Source organism: Vulpes lagopus, chromosome 16 (genome assembly GCF_018345385.1).
Source record: "Vulpes lagopus strain Blue_001 chromosome 16, ASM1834538v1, whole genome shotgun sequence".
NCBI lineage: Eukaryota > Metazoa > Chordata > Mammalia > Carnivora > Canidae > Vulpes > Vulpes lagopus.
In genome coordinates, this window is record NC_054839.1 from 30789923 (window position 1) to 30805316 (window position 15394).

Here is a 15394-nt window from a genome sequence, read left to right on the forward strand (position 1 = left end):
CCTGCTCTAGACATTTGTTTTTGGCAGATTTGCAAGGCCCAAGTCAGTCAGTGTTCACTGCCTTAGGAGGGACTGTTAGGGGAAAATACTCTTCTGCCCACAAAATCCACAAAAGATTCTCTCTGGAAGTTTGCACAACCTGGCAAGCAGGGAAGATGCCTGAATAGGAGGAGCTTGGGGCAGACACTTAATCCCTGATATTGATGATGGCCACAGTGAAGATCTGTGCTCTTTTTGCAATATTTACGTATCAAGTATCACCCTTTGTTGAGAGCAAATCTTTCCCCACCTCCATATATATCCTGACCTCTCATTTCCCTTGCACATCTAAACATTTAGAACAGACAGGGTGCTCACTCCTACTGCTTCCTGTCTGAATTCTTTATCCATTTTTAATGCATCCTTGGAAAATACCAATACTTTTCTCTCTGTCAAAGCAAAAGCTCTCTTTTAAAGCAATTATCTTTTGAAAAACTGCTACTTATTTCAGTGCTCCTTCATCAGAATATGCTGGATTATGGAATCAAATATCTGTCAATTTGCAGAGAGAGCCCAACATACAGATAAAAAACCCTACATGTTATTCAATGCTTTAAGAAACTACTTAAAAAACAATTGCAGAGTGGGTAAAATAACAAGACCAACCTATATGCTACCTACAAGAGATCCATTTCAGACCTAAAGACGCCTACATATTGAAAGTAAGGGAACGGAGAAACATTTATCATGCAAATGGATGTCAAAAGAAAGCCCAAGTCGCAATACTTATATTGGATAAAATAGACTTTAAAACAAAGACTGGGAAAAGAGACAAAGGATCCTGTATAACAATAAAAAGGACAATCCAACAAGAAGATAAAAACAATTGTAAATATTTATGCACCTAACATGGGAGCATTCAAACACATAAAAATAGTTATAACAAAATAAAGGAACTAATTGATAGTAATGCAATAATGGTAGGGGACTTTAACACTCCACTTACCAAACAGAACACCAACAAGGAAACAATGGCTTTGAAGGACACACTGGACCATATGGATCTAACAGATATATTCAGAACATTCCATCCTAAAACAGCAGAATACACATTCTTTTCAAGTGCACATGGAAAAATTCTCTAGAATAGATCTCATATTAGGCCACAAAACAAGCTTCAAAAATTAAAAAAGATTGAAGTCATACTACACATCTTTTCTGACCATAATACTATGAAACTAGAAATCAACCACAAGAAAAAATCCAAAAAGACTACAAATACATGGAGATTAAATAACATGCTACTAAACAATGAATGGCTCAACCAAGGAATCAAAGAAAAAATAAAAAAGTACATGGAGATGAATGAAAATTAAAATGCAATGGTCCAAAATCTTTGGAATGCAGCAAAAACAGTTTTAGGGGAGAAGTTTATAGTAAATACAGTCCTACCTTAAAAGCAAGAAAAATCTCAAATAGACATTGCAACCTTACACTTAAAGGAAATAGAAAAAGAACAACAAACAAAACCCAAAACTAGTAGAAGGAAGGAATAATAAAGATTAGAGCAGAAGTAAATGATATAGAAACTAAAAAAATAATAATAACAGATCAATGAAACCAAAAGCTAATTCTTTGAAAAGATCAACAAAATTGATAAATCTTTAGCCAGACTCATCAAAAACATGAGATTACTCAGATAAATAAAATCAGAAATGAAAGAAGAGAAATAACAACCAACACCACAGAAATACAAAGAAATGTGAGAGAATATTATGAAATACTATACACCAACAAATTAGTTCAGCTAAAAGAAATGGATAAATTCCTAGAAACATATAATCTACCAAAACTGAAGCAGAAAGAAGAGAAAATTTGAAGAGACTGATTACCAGCAATGATTACCAGCAAAAACCTCCCAACAAACAAAAAAGTCCAGAACCAGTTTTTTGAGCAAATTCTACCAAACATTTAAAGAAGATTAATTCCTATTCTTCCCAAACTATTCCAAAAACTAGAAGAAAAAGGGAAATTTCTAAATTCACTTTTATGAGGCCAATATCACTCTAATACCAAAACCAGATATAGGCACCACAAAAAAGAGAACCACAGGCCAGTATCTCTGATGGACATAGATGCAAAAATCCTCAATAAAAGACTAGCAAACTGAATCCAACAATACATCAAAAAAATCATTCACCACGACCAAATGGGATTTTTTTTCAAGTGGGATTTATTCACGTGAAGCAAAAGTGTGGTTCAATATTTGTAAATCAAATAACATGACAAATCACACCACAAGAGTGGATAAAAATCATATTATCATTTCAATAGAGGCAGAAAAGCATTTATGTACTTCAGTACAACATTCATTCATGTATGAAGTACAACCCTCAACAAAATAGTTTTAGAAGGAAGATACCTCCACACAATAAAGACCATATATGAAAAGCCCACAGTGAACATTATACTCAATGGTGTCAGGAACAAGACAAGGATGTGTGTTCTCACTACTTTTATTCAATATTGTACTGGAAGTCCTAGCTGCAGCAGTCAAACAACAAAGGAAATAAAAGTCATTTAAATTAGTAAGAAAAATGTAAAACTCTCACTATCTGCAGATGACATGATACTATATATATGTATATATAAAACCCTAAAGACTCCACCAAAAAACTACTAGAACTGATAAATGAATTCAGGATATGAATTTTGTCACAGGGTACAAAATCATTGTGCAAAAATCTGTTGCATTTGTATACCTTAATAAAAAAGCAGCAAAGAGAGAAATTAAGAAAACAATCCCACTTACAATTGCACCAAAAATAGTCAAATACCTAGAAATAAACTTAATGAAACAGGTGAAAGACTTGTATCCTGAAAACTACAAAACACTGATGAAAGAAATTGAAGAGGATACAAAAAATGAAAAAAAAAAATCCCGTGCTCATGGTTTGGAACAACAAACCATTGTTAAAATGCCTGTATTACTCAAAACAATCTACAAATTTAATGCAATCCTTATCAAAATACCAGAAGCATTTTCACAGAACTAAAATAAACAATTCTAAAATTTATATGGAAGCACAAAGATCCCAAATAACCAAAGCAATTTTGAAAAAGAAAAGCACAGTTGGAGGCATCACAAGTTATACTACAAAGTTGTAGTAATCAAAACAGTATGGTACTAGCACAAAAATAGACACAGATCAATGAAACAGAATAGAAAACCCAGGAATAAACTCCCAATTATATGGTCAATTAATCTTCAACAAAGGAAGCAAGAATATGCAATGGGAAAAATCTCTTCAACAACTGGTGTTGGGAAAACTGGACAGCTACCATGCAAAAGAAAGAAAATGAACAACTTTCTTATACCATACACAAAATTAAACTCAAAATAGATTAAAGACCTAAATGTGAGACATGAAACACAAAAATTCTAGAAGAGAGCAGAGGCAGTAACTTTTCTGACATCAGTCATAGTAGCATTTTTCTAGACACGTCTCCTGAGCTTAAAGGAAGTAAAAGCAAAACTAAACTATTGGAACTACATCAAAATAAAAAGCTTCTACACAAAGAAGGAATCAATCAACAAACTATTAGGCAACCTACAGAATGGGACAAGATACTTGCAAATGATATATCCAATAAAGGGTTAGTATCAAAAATATAAAAAGAACTTATACAACCCCACACCCAAAAAACAATCCAATTCAAAAATGGGCATAAGACATGAACAGAGGGGCACCTGGATGGCTCAGTGGTTGAGCTTCTGCCTTCAGCTCAGGTTGTGATCCCAGGCTCCTGGGATTAAGTCCCGCAAGAGGCTCCCCATGGGGAGCCTGCTTCTCCTTCTCTATGTCTCTGCCTTTCTGTGTCTCTCATGGATAAATAAATAAAATCTTAAAACAAAAGAAGACATGAACAGACATTTCTCCAAAGAAGACATACAGATGATCAATAGACACAAGAAAAGATGCTTGACATCATTCATTATCAGAGAAATGCAAATCAAAACTACAATGAACAATATATTACCTCACAACTGTCAGAATGGCTAAGTTTAACAACACAGGAAACAACAGTTTGGCGAGGATGTGGAGGAAAAACACCTGCACTATTGGTGGGAATACAACCTGGTGCAGCCAGTGTGGAAATTTTACAGAGGTTCCTCAAAAAGTTAAAAATAGAACAACCCTATGACTCAGCAATTGCACTACTAGGTATTTACCCAAAGGATACAAAAATGCTGATTCAAAGGGGCACATGTACCCCAATGTTTATAGCAGCATTATCAATAATAGTCAAATTATGGAAAGATCCCCAGCATACATCAACTGATGAATAGATACAGAAAATGTGGTATATATGTATATATATATGTATATATATATGAAATATATATATAATGGAATATTACTCAGCCATAAAAAGGATGAAATCCTGCCATTTACAACGATGTGGATAGAGCTAGACAGTAAGCAAAGTAAATCAGAGAAAGACAAATGCCATATGATTTCATTCATATGTGGAATTTAAGAAATGAAACAAGTAAAAGAAGAGAGAGAGAGAGAGAAAGCAAGAAACAGAATCTTAACTATAGAGAACAAATGGATGGTTACCAGAGAGGAGGTATGTAGGTGGATGGGTGGAATAGGTGATGGGGATTAAGGAATGCACTTGCTGTGATGAGCAATGGGTGTTGTAAGGAAGTGTTGAATCACTATATTGTATGCCTGAAACTCATATTACATTATATTAGAATTTTTTTAAAACTCATAAATGATGGGACACATGGGTGGCTCAAGGGTTGAGCATCTATCTGTCTGGTTCAGGGTGTGATCCCAGAGTTCTGGGATTGAGTCCCACATCGGGCTCCCTGTAATGAGCCTGCTTCTCCCTCTGCCTGTGTCTCTGCCTCTTTCTCTGTCTCTCATGAATAAATAAATAAAATCTTTTTTAAGAACCTCACAAATGACATTTTATCATTTTTTTCATTCATTTGTCAATGTTAATGTTTCATTAAAGTATATCTAACACCATGGTAACTCATTCTTAGATAAAAGATATACTTCAAAAGAAAAAATGCTCCTTTCTGAGAAAGTTACACAAGGAGCAAGTCAAATAATAACATCTTATGTTGTATAAGTATCCTAGGGGACACCTTCTTTTCATATACCTTTTGTAACTAATCTTAAAAATAGCCACATGAGGTGGGCAACAGAAGCCTCATAACTTACCCTTTTAGCACCAGAACCATCAGAATCTTGTGGTTAATATTGCACTCTTGTACTTTCACTTTAACTCACACTGCCTTTTTGAACATTCTTAGCAGCTCAAATATTCATAGCAACAATCCATCACCATAGATAATATCTAAGCAATACTAAACAAACATGACATTTTCATTTTCTGCAACATCTTTAAACTAGAAAGGAAGACAGTAAATATGAATTTGGCCCAAGGACTGTAGGACCTAAAAGATGTAATAGACCTGTCCTCCTCAGGGGAAAAGCCCAAAGATTGTCATCAGTGCATGCCCCAGAGTCTGCAATTTATTAACATGTATGGGTCCATATCCTTCTGCTAAAGGGAGACCTCACGGAAAAAGTCACCATGGGTTTACCTGGGTATACTAGTTTGTAACCTCATTCCAAAGTCAAAGGGGAAGAGTGCTAGCATCTCAGCATGTGGGTATATGTGAAATAAAAGGCCATTTCTACTCCCTCTCCACTCTCTAGGCCTTGAGAGAGCTTGGACTCTGTTCCCTGGTGAGGAAATCCCCACAATATCAGCTTGCCTAGAGAAAGGCACAAAGATGATTAAGACAGCCACTATTGTCCATGATTGGAGCTGGTCTGAAAAAACTAAAACTGAGTGGTTGTGCCATACAAGATGCTCTTTATGGCTCTCCAGCCTCATTTACCCTGAAACATTGAAGGTTCCAGAATGCATCATGCCTTCTCTCAATTCACAGGATTTTCACAAACCTCAATTTAGAAAATCTTCATCTTTACTATCCTACCCTCTACACATCTTTTTTTGACACAACTTGATCACCTCCTCCAGGAAGCCATCTTTTACAACCTGTGCCCTTCACCACCACCTTGTGTATTCCTGGAGAGTTCTATAGTAATCTTTATCATGGTTCTTACCACACTTGATTATAATAAGCTTGTCTAGTTTAGCTATGGCACTCTCAATTATCAGAGTCAGGTATTGTCTTATCATTTTTGTATTCCCAAAACCTAGCATAGAGCCTGGCACATAATACACACTGAATAAAAAGGAATGCTTATCTCAACTCTTTCTCAGAACTTCTTCTGGTCCCTCAGTTTGATAGTGTATACAAATCTCTTCTCTGAATTACTGCATTTAGCTTTAGCTTTGTTCTTGCTTATACTCATCCCAGACTTGATTGAGAGGCTCTTAACCAACCCAGCCTGGTGGGAATCCTTCCCATCAGAAAAATTTTGTTCTTCTGCCAAAGGAGGGAGATACAAACAACCCCCGTCTTGCTCCAGATGCTGCTAACAACACAGCTATCACCAGGCACAGAACAAACTGGGTTATAGTTTGAAGGTTCTTTGTAGCTCCCTCTCCACCTAGTTTTCTCTGGTAAAGCTGGTCAGACCTTCGTCTGGTGCTTCGTCTTGCTTATAGTTGTCCTACTTACTCTGAACCACAGATAAGCCTAAATAGTCCTTCTACCTGTATTGCTTTTCCCATTCTCTGCCATCAAGCTAAACATTTCTTTTGCTTTCCTGCACTTCTAATTGAGTGGTCTTCCCTCTTAACTAGTTGTCCTAAAATCCAATGTGCCCTAGAATTCCTAATGCCATCTCATTCTACCTACTTCTCTTGGGTTGCTTTTGAACTTGGTTTATGACAGCCAGTTCTGCTTTGAGACCAAGACCTCTACTTTGGGTTTTTTTTCTCACTCATGTTGCCTTTTTTATTTCAAATTCAACTTCCAGAAGCATGTTCCCCACTGCTTATATGTAAGATTATACAAGCATATTATATATGAATAATCAAACTGAAAGGCAACATATGACTATACATTTCTAAGATAAACTTCTAAATGTTCTTCTTAAAGTAATGAAAATTTGTGGGATGCCTGGGTGGCTCAGTCAGTTAAGTGTCTTACTCTTGATTTTAGCTCAGGTCATGATCTCAGAGTCTTGAGATGGAGCCCCATGTCAGGGTTTGCACTGGGCATACAGCTTGCTTAAGATTCTCTCTCTCCCTCTGCCCCTCCCCAGCCCTGAGCTCTCTCACTCTCTGTCTCACTGTTTCTCAAAACAACAACAACAACAACAAAAACAAAAACAACTTGTATTTTTGTTGATCCTGCCAATAACATTAATAAAATAACTTATAAGTTGTTCATAGGAGCACAATAATTAGGGCCAAAATTAAGCATCTGAAATAGCTGGGGAATTTCCTCCACAAACTTTCATGTGATCATGTCGTGGTCATTTCATTTCATGGCATATCCATTTTTATAAGTCTTTTTATGAGTACAAAGAGGCTTAGCCACCACTGCTTTGGCCTGCCAGCTTGGACTGACTGCTGTTATTTTAACTGCATTCCCCTCTAGAAAGAGCAAAACCAACAGTTCCAAATTCCTGAGGGAACCTTAACTGTTTATACTGAGAAAACTGAATGACACATCATTTGGAAATGTGTTACTATTATAAAGCCACTATTAACTTGTTTTGTTTGTTTGTTTTTATTTGTCCAGAGTGATCTCTTAAGGCCCAAAGTGCCATACTTTCACCCCAACAGTTAAAGGTTACTTCTCCCAGGAGCAAAAGCCTATCTTGGAGGAGAGCCTGGACAACTGGACACCAGGAACCAACACACCCTAAAAGGAAAATCTCAGGACTCAGCCAATGTTCCCGATCAGGCAAAGAACATCATTTTCTTTTAAATGCTAATAGTGACAATGACAAGGGCTTGCCAGATCTAGGGCTAGAACAGCCCAAGGTCTTAGCAATTTAAGACCTCAAAGTCTTACCTAAAGTTCACTTTTGGAGGAAGGAAAAGAGCCTATTCTGTATGAAAAGTCATGCTCTAGAATAGAAAGGAATCAAGTGGTTATTTTTTGCCAACCTTCTTCTGACCACATTTGTCTGGAATACGTGCTTACATGAGCCATCCTAACTCTTAAGAGCTATCCACTTCCCAGTCTGTTCACTCATTCAGGTCTACTCTAAACCCAGCTTACATGGCTTTTCTTAGATAAGACCTATCAATCATGTTCACTTGATATTTGCCTCAGGCTAGTAATGCTTTTTCCCTCCAGATTCAACTCTGCCCCACCTCGATCATCTAGTAATAATCCATATCAGAGATCCTGAGTCGGGGCAAGCCTTGATGACATCCAGGGAAAAAATCTTCCAAACCCAAGTCCCTGAAAAGGATGCTCCCTACAAGTGTCAAAAATTATTACTACAACAAAAACAACAACCACCACAACCACATATTGTTACAGCTCTGAGATTTTACCAAGCTCTGCAAGCTGACAAGTTAGTCTGCCATAGTTTTTTTGGATAGTGGCAGAAGACACATGACTCTTGGGTTGGAGACAAAGGATTGTATTACTCATAGCACAGACAGTAAACACCTTGAACTTTATGCTTGTTAGTTTCTCTTATCCCTCAAGTTCCATGGGTTACACAGAGTAGCCTAGGCAAATGCTGCTCATCTGATGATTTGCATCACAGCTGAGAAACCCTGAGCTTGAGAAATCCCAACTTTTTCTTTAAATATTTTATTTTTATCTATTTATAAGAGATACACAGAGAGAGGCAGAGACTTAGGCAGAGGGAGAAGCAGGCTTCCTGTGGGGAACCCAATGCAGGACTCAATCCCAGGACCCAGGGACCACGCCCTGAGCTGAAGGCAGAAGCTCAACCACTGAGCCACTCAGTCATCTCCCAACTTTTTCTTATAAGAGATTGGTCTACAAGAAAACCTGTGCAAAGCCGGTCAAGAGGACAATGATGAAAATAATCATACTGGACAGTAAACAGACTGGCCCTCTGCTCCAGAGGGAGATATTATCTCTATCAAATACAAACAGTTCATCCATTCTCTATTTCTCTAAATAACCACACAAGCATATGTCAACAAAGGTCACTTCTTTTCACAAAAATTCTCATTTTATTAATTTAAATGTATGTCATTCGTTTTTTATTTTTGTGATTGTTTGTTTCAGGTTACTGGAGGTTTTATTAAGTTAGTGGCACAAGGGAGTTCTTCCCATGATCAGCAAATGCAGGCATTACAGTGCACAGTCCAGGGGGGAAAAGGCTGGGTAAGGGGACAGGAGGGCCTTAAGGCAAGGCCTAGTAACTTGGTGACATTCAGAGCTTTCTCTAGGGTCCTATGGCTCATCTTGGGAGCAACTGAACTCAGCCTCATATTTGGAGAGATAATATTTGCAACTTATTCTCCTGGTTCTCTTGGCAGTATTCCTGAAGAGTTTTCTCTGCCACAGTCTCCATAAACTTATGATTGTTTCTGGAGACTTCTGGAACAATCACAGTGATGGAATCAGAATCAAAGAGCTTTGAAACCACTTTAGTGAGGCCAGAGGGACCATTAGAGTCAGAAGTCTCAGAACTTACCATAGTGACCTGGAGATAGACTGGGTCTTCACTTTGAGTGAGATTAGCCAGCTGGGATACTCAGATAAATTGCCCATCAGCTGTTTCATCAGAGAGGATATGTTGAACAACTTCTCCTCGTAAGACTACAGCAGCTCAGGATACATTTTGGTGAACTTCTCAGCAATCTGGAGGGAACCGTTAAACTCCTGTCATATCTGGACCTGACAGGGGTTGTCTGCTAAACAGTCTGCTGACAAGATGTTCTGGCATTTATCACATTGGTCCTTCATCCTCAGACACTCTGTGGAGTTTTGACAGATCTCCTTGCACACATCATGGTCTTGGTTGTCTTCCGTGGATTCCATTAGAAAGTTGTAGGGAATTATATGATGGTTGACATCCATGGCCTGTTGAGCCTGGTGTGTCATGTCAAAGAAGTCCAAAACATGTCATGGAAGATCAAGAGTTAATATGCAGGGAAACGGATTATGTTTCCGGTGATGTAGCACGTGGGATTGAAAAAAAGAGGCCTCTTCTAGAATGAACTGAAAGGTGAGTAGTGGAAATATCTTGTGGCTCATGGGTGAATCTGTCCTGGAAAATCTTGTCCATAATACTGGACATCAAGTTGAAGCTGTCCTGCATGATGTCCAGGGAATGGGTCTGCTGCCAGTCTTCTCCAGCAGAGTGTCCATGTGGTTGCCATTAATCCAGAAGTTGATGGGAGAACTCCTTCAGCAACTTGAGCTGGCAGCCAACCAGGCCAGAGCCGCTTCTGCAGGTGCATGTATAGAACTTCATCCAGGTCTGTTCCAGGTAGGGCTTACACTCTTCCCAGAGGGCCATCATGGGGTCATTGCATATTCCCTGGGGTACCTTCAGCTTCGTTTCAGAATCCTTGATGTCACTTAGGGCATCTTCTTCTTGGCTTCTTCTGAGTTGTTCAGCAGTGATTTGTACTTCCTCATTTAATTGTTCTATAAGGGCTTTTACACCTGTTTTACCCCCTTGAGAGCATTTTTAATTTCCTTATTAATGTACTTACTCCCCTGGGTAGACATTTCCTGCAGCTCTGTGTCTGAGATTGCTTTGTCTCCCAGAACCCATCCATTCTCTCAGGTCACCAGCAGCCCCACTAGCAGCAGGAGAGTCTTCATCAGGCCTCCCTCTCAATCCTGGAATGGTTAGCAGCACCAGTTGACATCGGCTGCTCTTGGTAGTGCTGGATGGTAAGCACCATAAGATGTATCTATAGCATTCTGCTTCATATACAAACCCTTTGGGACTAGCTGCAAACATGTATGACTCACATCCAAAGATGTATGTCATTATTTCAATAATTGGCACTCATTTGAATAAATTCTGCAAAACTCAACAGGTAACAGTTTTGAACTTACCAAATGCTATTAACTTCATGGAAACAATTGGTTTCAAATATCACTCCATCACTCCACACATAGGATTATTATACAAACTACTTGATTCTAAAAATCTTTATCCCAAAGACTAAAATATAAATGACACCAGATTTTGAGATTTAAATTAGTCAAAATAAGGAGAGAAATAAATACAGAAGAACTGTATTTAAAGACTGTGCTCCCAACTTTATAATAGACAGTTGATTACAGACCTTGGAGAGCATTTAGACATGGGTCTAAATCACAGGATTAGTTCCAGAAGTACTCCCTGTCTTTTGTGGCTTCCTTCTTGCAAGTACTTTAGAATATCTTTTAAGGAATGGGGGCTTTTTCTAAATAAATTAGGTTATTCCAGTCAGAATGGCATGAGCAACATTCAAGTAATTCCAAATATTATGATGGTTAAGCAGCATTCTGCAAACTGTATTCTGGTGAACACAAGTATCTTTCATCATGTTAATAAATATTCTACCATCCAAAAAAGTTCCTTGGTCAAGTAAGTTTGGTAAACTATACATTAAATTGGTTTCTCACTGCAGAATTTTTCAGATCCTCTAACTGGGTTAATGTAGTTCTGATTGTGCGAATGAGGTTCATTTATCATTGAACCTATCATAGGTAGATCAGGGATATAACATGAAACATTTCCCAAACTTTTTCACTATGAAAAATTTTTAACACCACATGTTCTTATTAATGATGCAAGATGCTTTCTATTAAGGTCACTAGAATTCCAGAGAAAACAGTTAGGAAAATTCTGGACCACAACCCAAGCCAGGCATGAATCAGGAAAAGTGAAGGTTTTAAAATAGTTGGGTTAGTTTTGCAGAGGACCTTGAATTCTATGCTAAGATATTTGAACTTTATTATGTAGGCAAAGGGTAAATATTCTGTTGACATTCTTTTTATCTCTTTGGTGTGCTTAGATGTGGTCATTTACATAAGAATAAGAATACATATTTAATAATATATATATATATTCTAGTCATATATATATATATATGACTAGAAACTACTTTGTAGCAGATTCCTCTACAGAAGAAGAGATCTACAGAAGAGAATTACCTTTATAAATCCCCAACTTCAAAACTTAACAGCCTTCACTCTTAAGAAGGTACCTTTTATGTCTAAGAATTCCTCTGTAGTAGTTTTAAAATTTTACTTTTTTTTTTCCTGTTCTGTGTTCATCATTATTCCTGTTCTCCAAATTCCAGCCCTAGGACCTAATCTTGCAACAGGGACTAGCTGAGACACCAGATCCATTCATGAATTGTCCCAGTCTGAATCAACTCACTCTCTAAGTCTTTTTTTTTTTTTTTTTTTTTTTTTTTTTTTTAAATTTTTATTTATTTATTTATGATAGTCACAGAGAGACAGAGAGAGAGGCAGAGACACAGGCAGAGGGAGAAGCAGGCTCCATGCACTGGGAGCCTGACGTGGGATTCGATCCCGGGTCTCCAGGATCGCGCCCTGGGTCAAAGGCAGGCGCCAAACCACTGCGCCACCCAGGGATCCCACTCTCTAAGTCTTTGAGGCTTATTTTCCAGTTTGATCCTAGTCAGGGCTATTTTGGATACTCTACCCAAGTTTTCTTCAGAGAAAACTTAATAAGCACCTATGTGATGAAAGGCTTTGTAATAAGTGCCCAGAGAAATAAGAAGAGGATTTAGACATATTTCCCTCAAAACTTGAGTACACTTTTGGATAGTTTGCTTTAAGATCAGATGGACTTAATTTCTTTCAAATTTTGATTGACTTGTGCAGCTAGTAAGGGCCAAATGTATAAAGAACAACTCAGCCCATCAGTCAATGAATATTTATTGAGCTCCTATACATGCCAGACATTATGTTAGGTACTAGGGATGCAGCAATGTGGAGACAGACCTGGTTCCCGCCCTCATTGAGTTTATGAATCTAGTTGCTACTAAAGGCAATAAAATGAGTGTGAAATGTTTATTAGTTATCTGCTCTAATGCTTAAAAATAATTATTATTAGTTATAAACAAGGATAAAACATGTAGCACAATGTGAAAAATTAGTTAATCTGGGAGAAGGGTATATGGATATTCATTTTACTATTCTTCTGATCTTTATGTTAAGTTGACATTTTTCAAAATAAGAAGTTGAAGGTTACTTTAATAAGAATAAACTAGTCAGAAAATTAAAAATTGGAGTCAGATTTCTTCTCTAGTCTAACACTTTCTCATTTAGTTGTAACATTTTGGTGTCCTGGGACTTCTGAGTTGATTATTTTCATATCAGAACCTCAAAGGCAGAAGCCAGAGCATTACTACATGAAGAAGAGCAAAAACTTGGATTGCATTTTTCCTACCATAAAACATCCTGCTACAAGTGACACGTGGCTCTTAAATTTGGCCAGCATTTTTCTTAATTTTTATAAAATAGATCAGCATACTCAATCCATGTCTGAGGAGATGAGGAGAATTCCAGTGTCCAGGCAAGTTATTTGCTGTCCTCCATTCAGTACTTCTTAAACCATTCTCTAAGGAGGATATATGCTTCAGCGCATATAATAACCTATGACAAACAACTAATTCAATATATCTGTTGTACACATGCTAAAATATACAAACTGGAACCTCTTCATTTTACTGAGTGGCTGGGACAGAATCAACACTACGTGTAGTGTATTTAAATAAAAACAATAGATGTTAAGAGAAAGTATGGGTGGACTTAAAGGGCTTTTAACAATGTCTTCCCACTACTCTTAACCCCAGGCCCCCCAAATAGATACTATCATTACCTGCATTTTTATTTTCTCATCATTTCTAAGTTGTCAGACACATGTTTGTCTCTGATGTGTGATACATCCATATGTTCAGCAAGGAATGCATATAGAAGAAAATCAAGTGCATGAAATTTGAGGGCCAGTAATAAAGAGAGAAAGGGGACATGAAGGAATTTAATGGCTAAATATGAAATCAAAGACCTGGTGTGTATTCCCAAACAATAGAAATACAGGTTAACAGGTAAGCAATATTTCTCCTCTGCCCACTCATTCAAAAAATATGTCACAGGCAGCCCCGGTGGCTCAGCAGTTTGGCGCCGCCTTTGGCCCTGGGCGGGATCCTGGAGACCCAGGATTGAGTTCCAGGTCGAGCTCCCTGCATGGAGCCTGCTTCTTCCTCTGCCTGTGTCTCTGCCTCTCTCTATATACATATGTCTCTCATGAATAAATAAAAATCTTTTAAAAAATAACAAAAAAACCCAAAAATGTGTCACATGTCTGCCATGTGCCAGACACTATGCTAGGCAGTGGAGATAAAAGAATACAATACAATATCTACCTTTAAAAAACCTACCAGATTCCAGCTAAGTAATTAGACTAATAAAAGAAACTCCAATGTGCATGGTGGAGATAGAGAGGTCGTAGGTGTAATGGAAATAGCAAATATGGGCGTTGGAGTCAAACTCAAAACTAAATCTCTGTCAATTATAAACAATTCCCTTTACTTAACTTCTTTGAGCTTCAAGTTCCTCATCTGTAAAATGTAAATAATAATACCTACCTTGATCTATAACTCTAAGACTTAGGAGTAAGGCATACAAGATGTCGGGTACACACAAGTACTCAAAAAATAATTACAAATACTTGAACTGAGGTACGTGTATAATGATTAAGGAATGCAAAACTTGCCCCTCCTAAAATTTTACAGCCTGAGGAATCCCAAAAGCTGTGCTATCAATTAGTGTCCTAAAGGAAATTGAGATGTCAAGTAGAATTTAATGGTGGGACTGTAATAGAGAGGAGAGCAGAGCTAGGAGACCCAACAAGGCATGTTAAGTCCTCAAGGACTAGCAGTGGAAGGGAGCCACTTCCACCCTTAGATCTGAGCCCAGTGAGAGGCAGAGCCTTGGGAGAGGATAATCCTCTCTACAGACAAACCCTGGTGTGGAGATGACTCAAGAATCTGATGTCATCAAAGATAAATATTACCTTTGTTTGATAATCAGCTGGCTGATTACAAGTCCATTTTTCTATTCATGTTGCCTGCAAGAACAGAAGTTGCTGGTCAGTTACTATAATAATTTATACTGCTCATTGAAAAATAATGAATTAAAAGTCAGAATAAAAAATGTTCAAACAATCAAATAACCTAAACAAGCACAGTGCTTCAGCTGTGGGTTTAACCCAGCAGAATATAGGGCACTGTTTTCTGGCTATCGTGCCTTTATTAATTCAGGTTAACTATTTTAGCCACCCTGCAGCCTACAATTAAAATTCCTAGGCCTTTTTACTCATGAAATACTGCTGAGCTATGATTCTATAGTAAATTTTTTAACCTAAATTTCACATTTTGCCTTTATCTCTGTTAAAATAGTTTTATTTCAGCACTTATTTCAACACATTGG

The 15394-nt window shown here is 37.6% G+C and overlaps 1 protein-coding gene and 1 pseudogene across 6 annotated transcripts in view; both read right to left on the reverse strand.

The window, feature by feature from the left end:
• The window catches only part of SCEL (sciellin), a 296272-nt gene that overhangs the window by 236503 nt on the left and 44375 nt on the right, over nt 1-15394 (reverse strand). For 4 of the 6 annotated variants that reach the window (XM_041730844.1, XM_041730842.1, XM_041730845.1 and 1 more), the window contains exon 2: nt 14979-15032. The exons of the other annotated variants lie outside the window; for them this stretch is intronic. The gene's annotated coding sequence lies outside the window, so the exon portion shown is untranslated. The remainder of the gene's footprint in view (nt 1-14978; nt 15033-15394) is intronic. 6 annotated transcript variants of the gene reach the window in all.
• On the reverse strand, nt 9411-10759 carry LOC121476886 (annotated as a pseudogene).